This window comes from Hippoglossus hippoglossus, chromosome 12 (assembly GCF_009819705.1).
Source record: "Hippoglossus hippoglossus isolate fHipHip1 chromosome 12, fHipHip1.pri, whole genome shotgun sequence".
NCBI lineage: Eukaryota > Metazoa > Chordata > Actinopteri > Pleuronectiformes > Pleuronectidae > Hippoglossus > Hippoglossus hippoglossus.
In genome coordinates, this window is record NC_047162.1 from 9,965,689 (window position 1) to 9,983,588 (window position 17,900).

General features: G+C 40.9%; 1 long non-coding RNA gene across 1 annotated transcript; it reads left to right on the top strand.

Annotated features, from left to right (window-relative positions):
- The first annotated feature begins 256 nt into the window (after positions 1–256).
- On the top strand, positions 257–17,671 carry LOC117771807. Its single transcript, XR_004615651.1, has 2 exons — positions 257–387; positions 17,558–17,671. It is a non-coding gene; the product is annotated as an uncharacterized LOC117771807 (long non-coding RNA).
- Positions 17,672–17,900: the final 229 nt, after the last annotated feature.

Genomic DNA, 17,900 nt, shown 5'->3' on the forward strand with positions numbered 1-17,900 from the left:
CGTTTCACGTTTCCAGGACCTTTTGCATGACTTTTCATTCTTGGACTTCCTGTTTTATTTTGGTCTCCTCTTCCTGTCATTTCCTTCCCCTTCCTGCTTCACTGTCACTTGACTCATACTCACCTGTCACCTGATCAGTCCGGTCCCTGTGTTTCCCTCCAAGAAACCCCATACATGCCATGCTTTGCCTTTGCTTTGCTGCCAGATTGTTTTTCTACATCTCTGGACACAGTCTCCTTCGTGTTATTTCTAGTATCTTTGTGTATCTACGTCCGTTTGGGGTTTTGGACCTTCACCTACTGCTCCTTTGTTTGGACTTACCTCTCTGGTTCTGGGACGCTTCCTGTATCACCCTCGAGAATGACATTTCTATGTCGTCAAGTGAAGGTTTGTATCATCTGCATTTTGCTCCTTTTCCTGTGTTGTCTCTTCAGCGAGTGTGACAGTTTGAGTTCATTCATCGTGTAAAAAATACCCTTTGGTCAAAATGAAATAATAATTCTTCAGGGCCAAACATAGCCAGACAAAAGTACATACGCACAATATCCAGTACTGCTTGAGCACACAATGTTACAAAGAGGAAACTCCTACAGAGATTGATTTAATATGTTCTTGTAATTAATATCGACCACACTGATTCATACAAGAAAATCAATTTCCAAGAACATTTGTTGAAGCTGTGAGAGAAACATAATTCAACATGGATGAATCTTTGCCATTTCTAATGTATAATTTAAGCTCAGATCATTAAAAATGCCAAAAACCAGTGAAATGGTTTTCTATGATCTCTCACTTATACAAAACCAGATGAAACAACCTGGCAAACAGTGTTTCTTCGTCCCACTCTGAGGACGATAGGCAATTACAAGTGAAGATCGCACTTTGAAGGTTGCCCTTTGAGGTTGATATTTTTTTTTCACTTTGGCATCAATCCCGAGAATCAGTGCGGACCTTCCCAGTAGATATCGCCCGGACTGCTTCAAAGAGACTTAAGATTTCTTGATAATTTTTTATCTGCTCGTGATAGCTGCTTAACTCAGGTACTCTGAGATTACGAAAATGCATTTTCCACAAAGATAGCGTGTCAGCATTAACTGATAACTGATGAGATACGGAAATATCACATTTACCACATTGTGTTTTCCTGAAGAAAATACAGGCTGAGGCATTAGCGATTAAAGGGACATCAGTGGCGAACCCACACATACCTGGCTCTCCCCACCGAGTCAGTTGGAACTGAAGAAGCCTTTTGAAAAGTTTTTGCACAGCATGTTCAAGGCAGGAATGTTGCACCTTTATTCCACCACACCAGTTAGTATTGTAGATACCCAAACAGAACGGGGGACATTGTTCTTCAGTTCAACGTCTGTTGAAAACAGACACGGCAGGACAGATCGTGCTGTAACGTGCCCTGATCCAATGTGTGTTCTAACAACACACTGGGGCAGCATAATGCCGGAGTTAGGGTCGTCGTATTAACAGCAATATAGCGGGATCTCCGTTTTAAAGAGGCTTTGGATGAAGAGTGTATTTTCTTGAAGTATCGACAACAGGCCCGGTGCAGAAGGAAGTGACTGAGGGGGTTGTTCAAAATCTTTTGCAATTCCACTGCATTTTACAGCGAATTTAAAGCTAAGCAAACAAACCAGGTGTCGATTAGTTGAACTACGAGTAAAGAAGCTAGCTTTCATGTTGCGTCCGGGGGACACACACTCTTCATCTAACAAACAGCTGTTCATCAACTACAATCAAGGACCAGTAACGTGTTTATCGGCCAATGAATGCGTTTGTTACCCGAGCTAATACATAAAGCTTAAATGGAGAGGGACAAGAAATACAAATGAGGGAACTAAACCCCTGTAAGACCAAGTCAAGTTGTGACTTAATTAACTCTTCTTGGATTAACATGACCTGGATGACTGAGACATTTCTGGAAGGTTTCTGTTGTTTTCACTTTCCCAAACATACCCTAACCTTTCCTCGGATTTATCTCGATTCTAACACGCCAGCAGACCAGTCTCCAGCCGCCTCCTATCCTCCCTATAATTTTGTTTTGGCCCGGCCACAGGCCACAACATAATTTGACATAACAGAGCCTTACCTCTTCTCCCGGTCTGAGAATATTGTGACCTTTTATTACAAAGCCGCCGTGAATGCAGTTCAACGCCAGAGCTTAGGGATTTGGCGAAGTGGATTGGTTTGAGAAAAGACTGCAGGAAGCACTCTTCTTAATGCCGGCAGTGGGATGATGTTTAGAAGTGCTCCAGGACTAGAGAGAGCGAAGACCCTCTTCCTCAGTTAGATTGATTCAAAAGCCCAAAGCTTTAACCTCTCCTGCAACACAATTTGTCTCACTTTGCTGATTTTTAGGACATCTAAAAGCAATCTCACAAGTGTCCACAGTCTCCTGGCTTTGTGTGCTGTTTGCTTTGTGCATGCGTGTGTTTCTATTTCCATCCATCCTGCAGGCATGAACATGTCCCATGCCCCCCCATTGAAGCTGCGTAGTGGCAGAGTGAGATGCAGCTTCGCTTGGCAACTTGCAGGTGTGAATTGTATAGGAGTGATTAAGTCACCTCCTGAAAAAGAGAGCATCACTCAGCAAATCGTTGCTTAATGAAAGAGGTGAGAAACATACAAATAAGCATAAATCATGTTATAACTATTTACTCAGTGATATGTGTAATAGTGCAAAAAGATGGTCACTTGTGGCCTTACTTTATAAAGAACTTAAAGAAAGCCTACAGTGACTAGTATGGCTTTGCAACTTACAGGAAATTGAAAAAAAGTAGTCTTAAAGAAACCCAGCAATGGACTGACCTTTATGACTGAGCTTCACCTATGTACACACACACACACACACACACACACACACACACACACACACACACACACACACACACACACACACATGTTCAGAATTGGTAGAAAGTAAGACAGTCACAGGTAGAATACAGAGACTAGAGCCACACAGCGAATTTTACACACAGGATGTCTGTTTTTCAAATTTTCATATGAAGGTCTTTCCACATCAAGCACTTATTTTTTTAGGAGCACGTTTAAAAATACACCCAACCTTAATTTATTAAAGGTGTTCCAGATGGTTGTTTGAGCTGTTCAGGTTCAACTGAATCACAGAAACTAGTTTTCTTCTTTTTAACATGTGATCTCAGTTCTGGTAGCGTATCGTGCTGAAAGAACCACAAAATCATCCCCACTGCTCGACTCCCTTTTTATCTCCTACTGCGGATTTTCAGAACAAATACACACAGGACTCAGTGTACAAGGTTTCTGTGCATGAAGATTTTCATTGGATGACAGATGACGAAGAATACTGACTTTGTTTGGAAAGACCTTCAGAATTCAAACACCCACAACATAATTTTTTTTTTTTGCAAATAGAAAGAAGTCTCTCAAGTGCACCCTGGACCTCACTGTTTTTCAAACCCATTAACCACTAACATTTAGAATCATGTGCAACTAAGATCAGGTAAAAATGTCTCGTTACATAATTGAATTAGTGCAATGTCTCACGTATGCATGATGGCTGGTGATAACATGGAAATGCATCTCATTAACAGCACAGTGAAAACCTGCTCCATCCGTTAAAGGTATATTTGGTTTCTAAGCTGCATACGTCTGGTGGAAAGAAAATCAATTAAAACCCTGAAACGGCTTCATTGAATTACCTGATAGCTTTACTTTGATTACTGAGAGACCCAAACACACCTGAGGTAAAGCAGAGCCAGCGTCCCTGCTTAAATGCAACTTGACAAAATCCCACTTTTCCAGAAAGAAACTCCCAAGATGCATTTCCTCAACAGCTCTTCCCCTTTCCGAACTCTCTCATAAGCAAGGACGCTTTGTGAATCTTACAAAGGATTTAACTCGAATGGTCAAGAATTCGAAAGTCAGCCAAGTCAAACCCTGGGGCTCGAGTGCATGCGAGAGTACAAGTGTTTGACTGCTGTATTATTGTCTGGTTTGACAAAGCCCCATATTTATAAAAGGTTTAACATTTCAGCAGGGGGAATAGAGAGAGCTGCGGAAAAACCCACAGGTTAGGATGAAGATCTCGTAACCACGGCGCCGCTGCCTGCGCCGACTCCCTCTTTCACCTGCAGATTGGTCCGCTTTATGCCACGTTGGATTAGCCTCATACTTTACTGAAGCAAAGCTGATATATTCCTGTCACATTTTAATAGGGTATACAGTAAATGTAAGTACATATTTGATTTGGGTGTCAGGGCTCCGGGTTCGTGAGTGAGGAAAAAAAAAAAAAATGTAAAGCCGAGAAAAAGCGAGAGCTGAGGCGATCAATGCTATCTTCCTCCGTTGGGGGGGGGGGGGGGATAGTGACATGGATAAGTAACAGCAGCAGGAAATAGGCTGTGAGTTTGACATCTTAAATTAACCACTCTATTGGTGATGACAATACGCACACTCAGCAGATCCCGGACATGGGACACAGCATTATGGGGATGACAAGGGATACATCTTTATTCAGATCCTCTCATGGTCTGGAGCCCATATACCAGGTGTGGCCCCAAGGGAGGAACAAGGCTGCCAGGCATTTTTTATTACCCTGGTACATGAGATAAATATTTACGAGTGTGTGTCCATGTCCCGTCTTGAGACGGGCCCCGACTTTAAAAAAGATATATGCTTGGGAGATGGGAAATTTTAGCATAGAGAGGCATGGGAACCTATTTGCCTGAAAGGAACACACTATATTTCTTATCCTTCTGGTGACAGTGTTTGTTGCTAAAACACTCGCTTTCTAAACTGACCTTATCAGATTTGACTTTGATGACACTGTGTCTCTTCCCATTGTCTCGGCTGCCGCATTCTATAAACAGATAGTGGCTTAAATAGGATTTTCTCCCTTGGTGCAGGAATCGTAATCCACTTTGTAACGTTACCTGACACGAATTGTCCATAAGTGATGGAAAGTGAGCCTTTTTTGCTGAGGTTTCAAATCTGAGGACACATATTTGTGCAGAGCAAAAACAACAGGAGGAATTTGCTTTTTCTATTGAATTTTTTCCCCCCATAAATTTCGTTTTGCCTTTTGCCCAAAATGCTTTTTCCTTTATTACCACCCAGAACTCTGTAGTGTCCAGGACGGTAAATGTTCAGATATGACGCACAAGAGAGGAAGAGAAAAACATGTCATTAATCATAAAAGTGTAATGCCAGGCAGTTAGGGGCGCCATTACACAATTCATCTCTTATTCTTTTATTCCTTCTACTCCCCCCCCCCCCCCCCCCCCCCCCCCCCCCTCTCTCTCTGTCCTTGATCCCACTCCCCCTCCATACATTTCTGTCTCGGACCGTTCCTTTCTTCATCCCTGTTTCCCTGCATCCATCACTCTCTCTCTCCATCCCTCCACTCTAGCGTTAATCACATTTTTATCCTTTTATTCCCCGTTTCCCTTTGGTCGTGTTGATGTCCGACTTCCTGTCGCCGCCCGCGATGGTATTGTTTGAATGTTTTACTGCAGATGGGAGGAGAGGAAAAGCCTCAGACACATCCTGTCCGCGCCTCACAAGCAAAGCTACGATAAAAGAAATGTGAAGGACATTGATCATTGATTTTTGTGTGAGTGTAGACTCACTGACGAGCAGGCAGATGTTTCTCTGATGTCATTTCCCAAGGCAGTGGCTCCAAATCTGTGTAACCAAGACCAAAGGTACTCTAAATTATGTCGGTGTAAAATATAATCACTTTTATCTGAAGGGGTAGTTCACCCCAAAATGAAAAATCAGTCATTATCTAGTCACCACTATGCTGATGGAGGGGTGAGTGAAGGGTTTGAGTGCACAACACACTTTTGGAGTTTCAGGGGTAAACAGCATTGCAGCCAAATCCAATACAGTCGAAGTAAATGGCAACCAAAAATAAACATAAAAAGCCTCCATACTGCTCCTTTGGTGTCATCAAAATGTCAGTAAGCCCCGACATTCAAATTCGACTCGAAACGACGTCATTTACACCGTGTTTTTAGCCTTAATGTCTAAATTGGATTGGATTTGGCTGCAACACTGGAACTGGAACTCCAAAAGTGTTTTGTAGACTCAAACACTTCACTCACCCCTCCATCGGCATAGTGGGGAGTAGATAATGAGTGAATTTTCATTTTCCGGTGAGCTATCCCTTTAAGAAGAGCAAATAAGGATAAGAATACATATATAGACGTCTTCTTTACAGGCCTTTATGTTGTCAACAGGAAACCTACCATTCTTTTATTTTTATTTTAAACTGACCACTCCATGGGTGCAAAAAAAAAAAAAACCTGCTAAAATGTCTCTTGACAGGCTGCATTACTTTTGTGCTCAGTGGAACTAAAGAGCAGGTAAACACACAGTTTGTACACAAACTGCATCAAATCAAAGTGTCAAGTCCAGAAACCTGCTCTATGGGTCCACAAATATAATACATTATGTTAGAGTCTTTGTTTTCCCTTGTTTGACATTCTATACGCAATTAGCTGTACGTGGATTGTGGTGAGTATTAAATTAAATTTTCATTTATATTAGATCATGCTCCATTGTGAAGTGTTTGAGCAGTTCAATCCACGACCCAGGCTCTCTCCCAGGTCCCTGGAAATGTGTTCAAGACAAGAAATAAAACAGCTGAAACAGGTGCAATCCATGTGAAGCTATCAAGGCTGCTACATGTACAGCTTCAGAAATAATGGCCCTGTGAAAATCACTGTAGTTTTTCCGCTGCAGAACAGTTTAATCACATTTTTCATGTGATGGGGGGGGTAAAGTATTAGAAAGACGAAGAGCGGAGTGAGGAAAATCTCTCAAGGACAATAGCATGATGCATGCTCCGCAGCCCGATGACTGCAGATAGCTCTGATCTCCTGGATATCTTTTACTGCTTTTATATTTGCTCCTGTTCGCGGCTTCTTCATGAGCTGGATTTGCTTCCTTGAAATGCATGTCTCCCTGCAAATGAAAAAAAAAAAAAAAAAGCACATTCGAATGCCAGATGAGATACTTACCTCACCGAAAGGCTTTGTGTTCATGTCTGCACACCAATGATTTAATGACGTTACATTAAATCTTATTGGGAACATTTAATGCTGGTGTTAAACTTTTGTGTGTGTGGTTGTCACGATACATGTTTGCAATTTTGCTCTGTGGGAGAACAATTGCATTGTGATTGTTAAGATAATATTATAAACAAAATAGATCAATAAAACAAAACTAAGAAAAATGAAATAAAAGAAAATATTTGAACTCAAAAAACATCTGAGCCCTTTAAAAATGTGTTTTAAGCAATTATGATGAGGATAATTGTGATTTGTGAAAATTGGTTTATAATTTTAGCATCTTTTCTTTCATGGAAATCAGAGAGAGGCTCAAAAACTGCAAGTGTCCCGACCAAAAACCTTGAAAAGTAACTTTTACAGTGAACACCAGCTAACCGGCGTGTGATAAAGGGGCTGACAAACCCCCTCGCACACTCAGACACCAACTAACTGTATGCATAACCGAGCTGATCGCGCCCCCGGCCTGCTCCAGCTGCCTAACCCGGGTTATATGGAAGTGAACCAATGGCCAGGAAACCGCTGTGTGCTGTCACTTTCTCCGTGACAGGGAGCATGCAGGGACCTAATGGTTTGCCCCCACTGTCAAACGCTACCACAGCAGCCCTCAAGGAGGACGGCTCGGGGAGGTGTGCCGCCTTGTTGTTTACTCCCAGTGAGACAGCTTGATGAATGGATATCTGAGTGAGTGGATAAATTATTTGCTCCTATAGATTCCTTGCCTCAGCCTTTTGTGGCCAGTTGCCTACGGATTATATAAGTAAATACATTGTAAAAAACATATGCCAATGCAGAGGACATGCTCATGGCTGCTGTTGGAAAATAAATGTTTTTGAATGTTAATGTTGAAATGATAAAAAAACGCTTTGCAGAAGCATGATATTCATTCAGCTTCTGGCACTGCAGTTTACAGAATGTAGAGAAAATGGGGGGATTGTTTTCAACGCCCATGTTCATACTTTAAAATAAGTCACTAAAAATGTTGTCAGAGCGGTTGAAGAAAATATTGTTCTTGCCATAAAGTCGCTAAAAGTGTTTTTACAGTCAAAGGTAGGGAAGGTAAGTTGCTTCTGAAACGCTTTTTTAATCTTTGCTGTTGTTCCTCTTCACGTCCTGAAACCCATCAAGAAATGACTGGAATAGACACGACCAATCATTTCATTCTGACCAAACAAAATGATTGGTCACTGAAGCCGTTTTCATACGTGACCTCCGGGTAAAATGCAGAGAATTGGCAACGAACTTTACCCGCACTTCACCACATTTTCAGGCAGAGATATTTGTTTTCTTTTTGTCTTCTTTTCATTTTTGCTTCTGACGCGTGTTAGAAGAGTCATCAACTAGCTAATGGCTTCTCCAGGATCACCACCCTTAGCTTTAAATTACAGCAATGAAGCTGACGGTGTAGTTGGGTTCAACCTCACGTCAGAAATGCGTGATTGCAAATCTCAAACATCAAATTGTAGTGTGTGACCATGGTTTCCCAAAGTCACCGAATCCAACTCGGTGTGTACGATTGGTCGATACCACTCAAATTGGCAGAGAAGCATACGTACCGTATTTAATTACAAATCATTTTCTTCAAATCGAGAATTTACTCCGGCAGGACTCCGACATCGACTGCATTCGCACGGGGGCGACAAGAAAAACAACTGCACCGCGCGATCAAGGTCAGCTTGGCGTTTCTCTCATTGCCGCCGGATCACATCCATCTCCTTTTGCTGCATACCAGAAATGCACTCTTGCCGCATACATTCCATTACAATATTACAGCACATTTAGCAGAGAGCTCAGGTTATTTCCTCTCATGCTGACAAAAACAATTTCCCTCTCAGCCCTTAATGAGGATTGCAGGGCCTTTCAAATTATGGCTCCACATAGCTTATCGTGTCTTGGCCTCTGTGATATTGATGAGAGGCAAGCAACTGCATTCATGAAATGAAGGTCCTAAAGTCACTGCAACAGAATGCACAGCAGTTAGCATTTCTTCTGATGATTTAAAGGGTCTATTCAGTGGCAAGTGTGTGGTTTATTGCTTAATTCCTGCTCGTAATTTAACCGCAACATCATTATACTTTGAATCACGCTCCGTACACAAGGTGAAATGGGAGAGTAAAAGAGAAGCGGTACAAATGGCCACACTCAAGACAAAGGAGGAAATGGAAAAAGAGAGCAGGGCAAGTGTTTAATGGCAGGGAGCGGGGGGGGAGAAACAACGCCGCGATGGAGAGAACCCTTCGTTTTCATATTTATTTCCTCATCATAATAAAAAAAATAGCCTGGAAAGCAGCCCACTCTGAGAGCTCATATATTTATTTGCTCCTGCTGATGGGTCTACTCCTCCATCCAGACCAATTCCCCTGCATCCTGAAACTGGTCAGGCCAATCACAACCATTTATTTGAAATGAGGAGGGTTTAATATGATGACTGACAGTGGAGCACCCAAAATTGGAATGTTGCTGAAGCAAATTGGTTGATATGGAAAAGTCTTTCAAATATACGGATGGGCATTAATGCATCATTTTTCTGTCACTCTTATAAGTCGCTCTGCTCAGAGATTTTATTAACGACCCTTGAAAATCTAAAATAAATTGAGTGAAGTTCCAGTCCCGTTCACACATGCACATTTTTCCGGTAGTGCCAGGCTAAACATAATTAAAACGGTACACTTGACCAGACGTTCATTAAATTTAGTATAGACACACAGTACACACATGACAGTGTGATACAAAACACAACAGCACATCCTCTCAAAACAACATCAAATCATAATATTAATTAACAGTGAAATAAAAAAACACCTAAATTAATCCAGAATGATTAGATGAAATGAAATTAACCTATGACAGGTGTCACACTTCAAGTTATGCTGATCTGCTTTGTTTTGATCTGTAGCAGTTTCTTCGCTCTGAAATTAATTAACCTCATAATGTATTTGTTTTTATATCATTTCTTGACTTTTGATTAACTTTGTGGTAATTTTAAACTCTTACTTTTGTCTTTGTTCCTGAATTGATGGACTTTTAACTTGTTTATCCATTTTTTTATTAGACTTGGAGTTTGTTCTTTCCTGTTTAACTTTAAAATTACTTATTGGTTGTGTCTCTTGCCAGTTTTACTTCCTGCCTTTTTTCCTGTTTCCTGTTCCTGTGATGTGGTTTACTGTCCCCGTCCCCCCCACGTGAATTCAGTCTGTTCCTCGGTTCAGTTTCAGGCCTGTTTTGGTTCAGCTTGTTCCCAAGTGTTTCCTATAGTTTTCTACTTAGATTTGGATACCCGATTTCTTTCTCACTGTAAGCTTGTCTTCTCAATCTTTCCTGATCTACCTGACTTTTCTGACATCTTAATTTTTGTGTCCAGTAAACAACAAGACATTTTGTTTGTTTGACAGAAACTCGCCGTCTGACCTGCGCTAACCTGGCAGCAGAGAGAAGTGAAGCGTCTGAATTTACAAGAAAACCGGTATGTTCTTCGAAACATCTTTATTTAAGTGAAGAAAATGTGGGTTTACTATGTTTGTATTCACTGAAATCTCAACAACATAAGGCTGACAGTAAAAATCCACCATTTACTATATTCACGTTCAGGAGGTTGAACTGCGTTTTGACACTTCACAGCAGATCACAGCTCAGTTTAACAATAATAAGAAATAAGCGACTCGATAACAACACGTTGTTATCGAGTCGCTTATTTAGCTTATTTCGCTTATTTCGATAACAACACGTTGTTATCGAGTCCTGACATGACTCTTAATTGTTGCAGTTGTTTTTTTAAGTCTAAAGTGCAAACCCACTGTGCATGCTTCCTAAGTGTCCTGAGAGTCTTTAACACCTCTGAGGATTTCACGAGGAATTTGAAGAGTAATACTGGTGATGACGGACGTGTGTGTGTGGTCTTTCTGCAGCAATCTGGTGGCGTTAGAATGAATTAGTTTTAACCACAGTGGAGGTAAAGCGTGTGCAATGTACGCCGCTGAAATCCGAGGCTGCAGCTGGAACGTACCCGCTGATCTCAGATGGCTGTGAAGCGACTTAATCGCCTGAGAGTGAAGGCTGTCGCGGCTGACATATGCTGTAAATATCACAGCCTTCCAGCATTACACTGCTATAATCTGATTAAAATTGTATATTGCACAGCATATGGAATGTGTCTCCTTGCCTGAAGAATGAGTAAGACGGATGAGGAAATACATAAAGGAGGCCTCTATGATTTTTTAAATACACCAACGTGGGCACACTTTCGCCAATTAAAGGGATGAAAAGGCCACAGAATAAGAGATGTGGTGAAAAGAGGTCAACCTCTCACATAACCACAATCATTTCATTCTTCAAACATCCGGCAGTGGCAACCGTGTGTTCTCTTAATTTCTTTATTTCCGAACTAATGAGGCCCCCGTTTCCCTACGAGACATTGTTGCCATCCATTTTTAAGTGACTGGCGTTCTCAGTATTCCCGACACTGCAATAACACAATTTTCAAGAGCATCACAATCACATGTCATGCCTGTCCTCGGGAGGAAGAGCAACAGTGTGAGTTTATTCAAAGACGGGTCAGAAAATACAACAAAAAAAAATGGCCAAGATTCCCAGAAAGCAGTTGCCGATGACGACAAGCAGTTGACGGATGGAGAGGGAGCAAATACTTTAAACCCAGACTGATGTGACAGGCGTCGCCATTAAGGCCCTGACCAGCTGACTGACTGTGTCATACAGACGGACGGACACGGCCAGACGGAGGAGAGGGCCCAGACGGAAAGACAAAGGGTGCCGACGGACAAGACGCGCGGAGTGAGCGGTGACAGATAGACGGCGAGGATGACGGACGGACAGACGCAGCAGATTGTGGATATTTATGTGTGAAACTTTGGTTGCGATATGGACTGTGCGGGAGTAATGCAGCAGACATCGGGGGAAAAATTCAATTTATTTCCAGTGATGCAGCCATAAAAATGTGAGTGAATCGCTCACGCAGTTTATCCATCACAGCTGCAATGAAGTGTTGGGACACGCAGTTACAAAATATTATTTCTGTTATCATTCAATATGAAATGTTTTGACTTGGGCACTTCTCACATTTCCCTTATGTCTGTGCCTGTGTTTTACAATGTGCTGATCTCTTTGGGGACATGTCAGTATGATGCGTACAACAGTTTAAGCTTGACGAGGCCAAACATGACACCGTCTGTTCCTACATATATGTATATGGAACATTTGTACAAATAAGTGGAACATTCAAAGAAACTGACATCCTCAACATCCCCTATGATTCCATTACATCCCCTTGATATCGATATATAACCTTTATACCTTAAAATAACGGGTATATTGATGTAAAGGTTTATCAAATGATATGAGCCTGTCATTGATGCATCGGTGTCAGTGTTTCTTTGCTGATATGCGCTGTTAGAAACTTTTATTTTACACAATGACCGAAAATGTGTGTATTTACTTAATTAAATTGTATATATGTTTTAATTCCGATTTAATGATAATAAAGTTTATGTTTAAACTGTATTATATCGAGCTTCAGTTTCACTTCTTTGTCACTGCTCTAATGTGAATCATATACGGCCTCCACAGTCACCACATCGCTACCAAATTCCTTATCTCCACCATCTAAACACCAAATGAGGGGATATATTTTCTAGTAGATCCGTTGGTTTGTAGAATCGAATGCCAAAAGACATTGAAAGTGTTGTGGTATTATCATCTTCATCTTGTGGCTTTTTTCTTTTGTCACCCATCTGTAACTAGTGTATGTCTGTAGTCTACATGCGTTTTTTTTATACGTTTATTTTATGCAAGTATACTTTTAGATAGCTGCCGGTCAGCCTGCTACGAAAGTTCAAACACGCAGGATCTTGAGCAAAAATGTGTGACACTAACGAAGTTTACTTTCAGTCTACTCCCCCCATTGTTATGGAAACGAAATGGCAAGCTGTCAGTTATGTGGATGAAAAATGACAGCGAGTGTATGACATGATGATAAGGGTTGTTGCTTTGATGCCAGCAGCGAGAGGCAAACAAATACTGCTGGCATAGAATGAAAGCTCCATCAAATGAATTTAGCAAAAATCACAAAAGTAAACAGCCCTAAACTAATCTGTATTTTTTTCTCCCCCCCCCCCCCCCCGCATTATTTATAGATCTGCCTCTTATGCTGCTGTTCTCAAAATATCAGAATGTGAAATAACAATGAAACTGACAGCTGTGTTTTGCTTTGTGATTTGGACGCGACCGGCGTGAAGGTACGACTGAACGCAGCGGCGAAAGAAATCAAATATCGGAGGCGTGATTGATCAGCCTCCAAAAAATAAAAGACTCCTTACCTCTGTAGTGTTATCGGTCAGTGGGGCTTCAGAGCAAGTACAATAAGTTCATGCGCTGTGTTACATCAGAAGCCTCGGCTTTCAAAAAGCCTCTTTCTCAACCTGCAGGAGTCATAATCACCAATTCATCTGTGTGACCTTGAGTTTCACCCCGTGGCACCTCGGCTCGAGCACATCAAAGGAACTTCAAGCACCACATCTGGCCCTCTAGAAAAAAGATGAAAAAGTGGTGCAACCTCAGGCGTGACTCTCAGAAGCAGTAATCTCCTGTGGTTAAAGGAACCTCCACATCTAAAAAGGACCATATTGAGAGACTAGATGAGAAGGAGAAGGAAATCATCCGTCGCTCCACGAGGGAATCATTTATCAGTCGCTGTTTTCTCTGCGCTGTGCGTCAACGTTAACCATAGGTTTCAATTACCGTTTTGTCCGTAGGTGGTTTCTCTGCCTGTGTAGACGATATGAAGGAGGACTGGTTTGACTCTTTGCGACGCTTATTCACGTAGAATCGGGTGTATGGGAATCTGACAGTTATATATGGAAACTAAAACAATCTGCTAAACGTGTGGAAGTGGGTTTCTTTCTTAAATAAAAGTGAAACAATCTCAAACACTCCGTTTTGGACCCACCTCGCTGTGAAAATGTGAATAAATTATTCACAGCACACTACCTTGGGTCTAATACTTTAATCACAGCGGCTCCTTCGCGTGTTCCTCACCTCAAGAGATAACTGTGGATGTCCAGTGTCTGGGGTCATCATAATTAAATGATCTTGATTTAAGGCCACACATTACATGCTGGGCACTGCCTAATGATTGCCGTTGTTATCATCACATAAGGGTCATCCCGTCCCTCCCTGGGGATGCTGTAAACGGTGTAGAACTTAATGATTTCCCAGGGGGGGGGCGGCGAATCAATCCACGCTATATTCAAATGTCACTTCAATTTAATTATTCAATTAAAGAGATAGTTAATTTGCAAAGTACATTAACGCACTCTGGCAATGTGTGTCCGGAGCTGATTGCATTCTGGATATTTTTATTCATGTATGATGCATGTTGTATTTGTCAATTTACTGGTTAGTTTCAATTCATTATTAGGGGGTAAATTGTAAGGGATTCTCTTAATGGAGTCAGTGAGAAAAATGGTGTCGGATTATGAATTGAATCTGTGATATCACTTTGGTGTAGATTGTGTTCACTCCATTTAAAGAAAAGAGCAAGACTTGTCTAGTTTAGCGATAAAGCACCATTAAGGAAACGGCTTGTGCTCGTCTGCTGTGCCTAAATTTAGACGGATCAATATAAATCAAATATCACTTGTCTACGTTCAAACGGTAAATTTGAAATAGAACCTGAAACCCTGACTAATCTTTGTATTATAAAGTGATTATTCAACACACAACTGTTATACAACTACACTTGATTTTAAATAAACAGTTTATACTTATTTAAACCTGTCTAAGTTTGTTCCCACCTGTTATGTTGGAACAACTTGACCTCCTTCCTCCTGACGAAGGGTCGGCTCTCTTTGACCTTTCCAACATGCTGCTCTCTGCAGCGACAGTGGTCAGGGCCAAATGTTAAATAGAGAACCAGCACTAGTTATTATCTGAAAAGGTCTTTATAGTGAATATGCTTTCTTTAACAGCTCTATATGACTTTCATGAGTTTCCCATCCATTTCCAAACCCCCACACATCTCCACCTTCCACACCCGGTCCTCCAGAACACAAGGATACAATTAGAACATGGATACGGAAAGTTGCTTTATTATTTAAACAAAGAGCGGAGGATTAACGAGTGGATTATTAGATGACACTAAGATACAACCAATAATCTGATTACACAAAGGAAGGAAAGGGGAATGTGCAGAAAGATGCAGCGGGAAGAGAAATGCAAAGAGTGAATGAAATGGAGCAAACTGATTGTGCATAAAGTTACAGAGAAACTTAAACCAGATTAAATAAAGGTGATAAAATAAGCAACAAGAATGAATGAGAGGAGAGGGGGAGATGAAGATGTGAATATGTGTATGACAAGATGAATCATGTTAATGTTAGAGACAAATCTGACAGCTTTGAAACATTAGAGTTTCAGCATCTAATTTGCAGAATCCTTCCTTAGATTATTATGATTATGATTTACACAGCCACAGCAATAAAATAAGATACTTTAAATAACATTTCTTTTTTAAGCAACATGATTTTGCTTCAACAATAAAACTGGCTACAAAAAATCACTAAGGGAAATCTCAAAATATATTTACTTTTACGCATGAAAATTACGAAATCATTCAGGATTTAAGAGCATGAAAGCCTAATGTGGAAAAAAATGATAATTAAAAATATTCAAACTGCTCCTGCAATGCCACATGGAAAAGTAACAGTTGGAAACTAAACTCTTTACGTCTTCTTTTAAAAATTGTATTTAATGGTAGCACATATCAGAAATGAAGACGGTGACGTTTTACATGAAGTTTAAATGAATATTAAAGTGCTGTTAAAATCTAAATAGACTATACTATGCATAAAATATTAGTGGAGTTTGAATCAATGGAATCAGGAGGGTAAATTTCTACCAAGGCAATCACTCTAAATAAACGCTGTGAATTTGATGAAACACCTAAGCATCATAATTTCTCTGAGCCGCAGCCCATCACAGCAGCATATTTGAGAAAGGGGAAGATAAATACACAGAACCATGTAGTACTTATGGAAGTAGGGAGTTTTTATGATCCCATCTAAAGAGGTGCAGTGATTTGTTTTTTTCTGAAAGCAGCGAAAGCTTAAAGTCACCATAAGTTTTCAGGGTCGACCTTGGAACGGCCACAAGTCCCTGTTGTTGGGACAAGAATAAGAAAATAGATCCCAGGAAAAATGTCAAGCAAGCAGGTCATTTTGCCAGAGGCAGGGTGATAATTCTGGGTGATTCACTTTCGTCTGGTAGGTACAGGTCGTATTGGAAAACACAGCATTGCTCTTCCCTGTTGCTAACATGGAGCACTTGAAAATATAAAGGTCATGGTGCCACGATGGGTGATTATCAATAGCTAAAGAAGGAAAAAAAACACATAGGCTATATAGAGTATATGAGTTTACTTTTTGTGCCAAGTTCCTGTAAGCAGCAAATTGCTCACACTCACAATATCGGACCCATTAATACGTCTGATTTTTTTCATCAAGATCCATGAGTTATTCGCCTGGTAACATAAAAAATAAAGAATTGATCACGCAATGTTAAAGAATGATAAAACAAACCAAATAATTCCCCTATCCACACAAACACCTTGGCCACAGTAGAAGTGCGACCGGTGCATGTGGAAAGTCTGACTTTTTATTTCAGCATATATTTCATGTTATCGGGTTGGAGCAGCCACACAGCCGTGTGAGAAGCATTGCTCCTCTAGAGAGTCGGGGTCTCGCCTATTTTCCCTGTATGCTGCATGGGTTTCACAGCAAAATAGACAATTAAAATGATCTTTCATCACAGTTTTAATGTACATTGTATTTTCTGGGATATGTCGAATGTCACAAACCTTTGCAGCACCTAAAAGCACTCACTGTTTATTTGATTTTACAGTTTTTATTGTGAATCTCATGTGGCAGCTCTGCAGCAGACGAGCTTGAGTCGCAGCCGATCGGCGACACAGACGTATAATCATGGGTTATTCACTGATCCACACTACATCCTTCCACTATGTTTGTACTAATCTGTCCAGTATGTTTTTGTGTTATCCTGATCACAAACAAGCCAACCAAAAGACAGACAGGGGTGAAAACAGAACCTTGTTGGCGGAGGTAATCACACAAAGAAACCTCGAACCCCAGATGCTTCCTTTGTTTTGAATATCCAGGGGAGAGGCAACTAGCAGCAATCCAATAATATAATAATAATATGATACAAGGTAGCTGAGCCATTACATTTTGGCCACATTTTGGTCTTTGCAGCTTTATACTCTCAGATTATCGAGACTGATTTTGCAAAAATAAGTATAGTTTTACGAGAATTTAATTATCACTTCCAGTAAGTGCAGTCTGACTTTATGCACACGCTTGATTGACAGTATATAACTTACATTCCATTGCATATGAGTGAGGCTTGTGGTCATAATTTCAGATGATTGCTGTTTTAATGCTTTTTTTTTTTTTTTTCTTCCTCTGACTCAGTTTGATCCACGACTTCATCTGCTCCACGTCAGGGACGCAGCCCATTTACATTTAACGACTCAAAAGTCTGTGGCGAGGTAAACGAGGAGAAAGCGGGAACCCCCGATGTGCCTGGAAAAACATAAAGACGTTCTGCCTGGGATTAAAAACTCCAGGCATGTTTGACCAGTGGAGATAACAGAAAAGACAGGAAGTGAGCGATGAGGTGATAATGGGGGGGGGGGGAATTGCCTGGTTTACAAGTGCTTGAGTCACAGTCCAAATCGGTGTTGAATCCCTCCACTGCAGGTCAGGTCATGGGGGCATTCACCTAATCAGTAATCAAGATACAAAGCACAGGTTG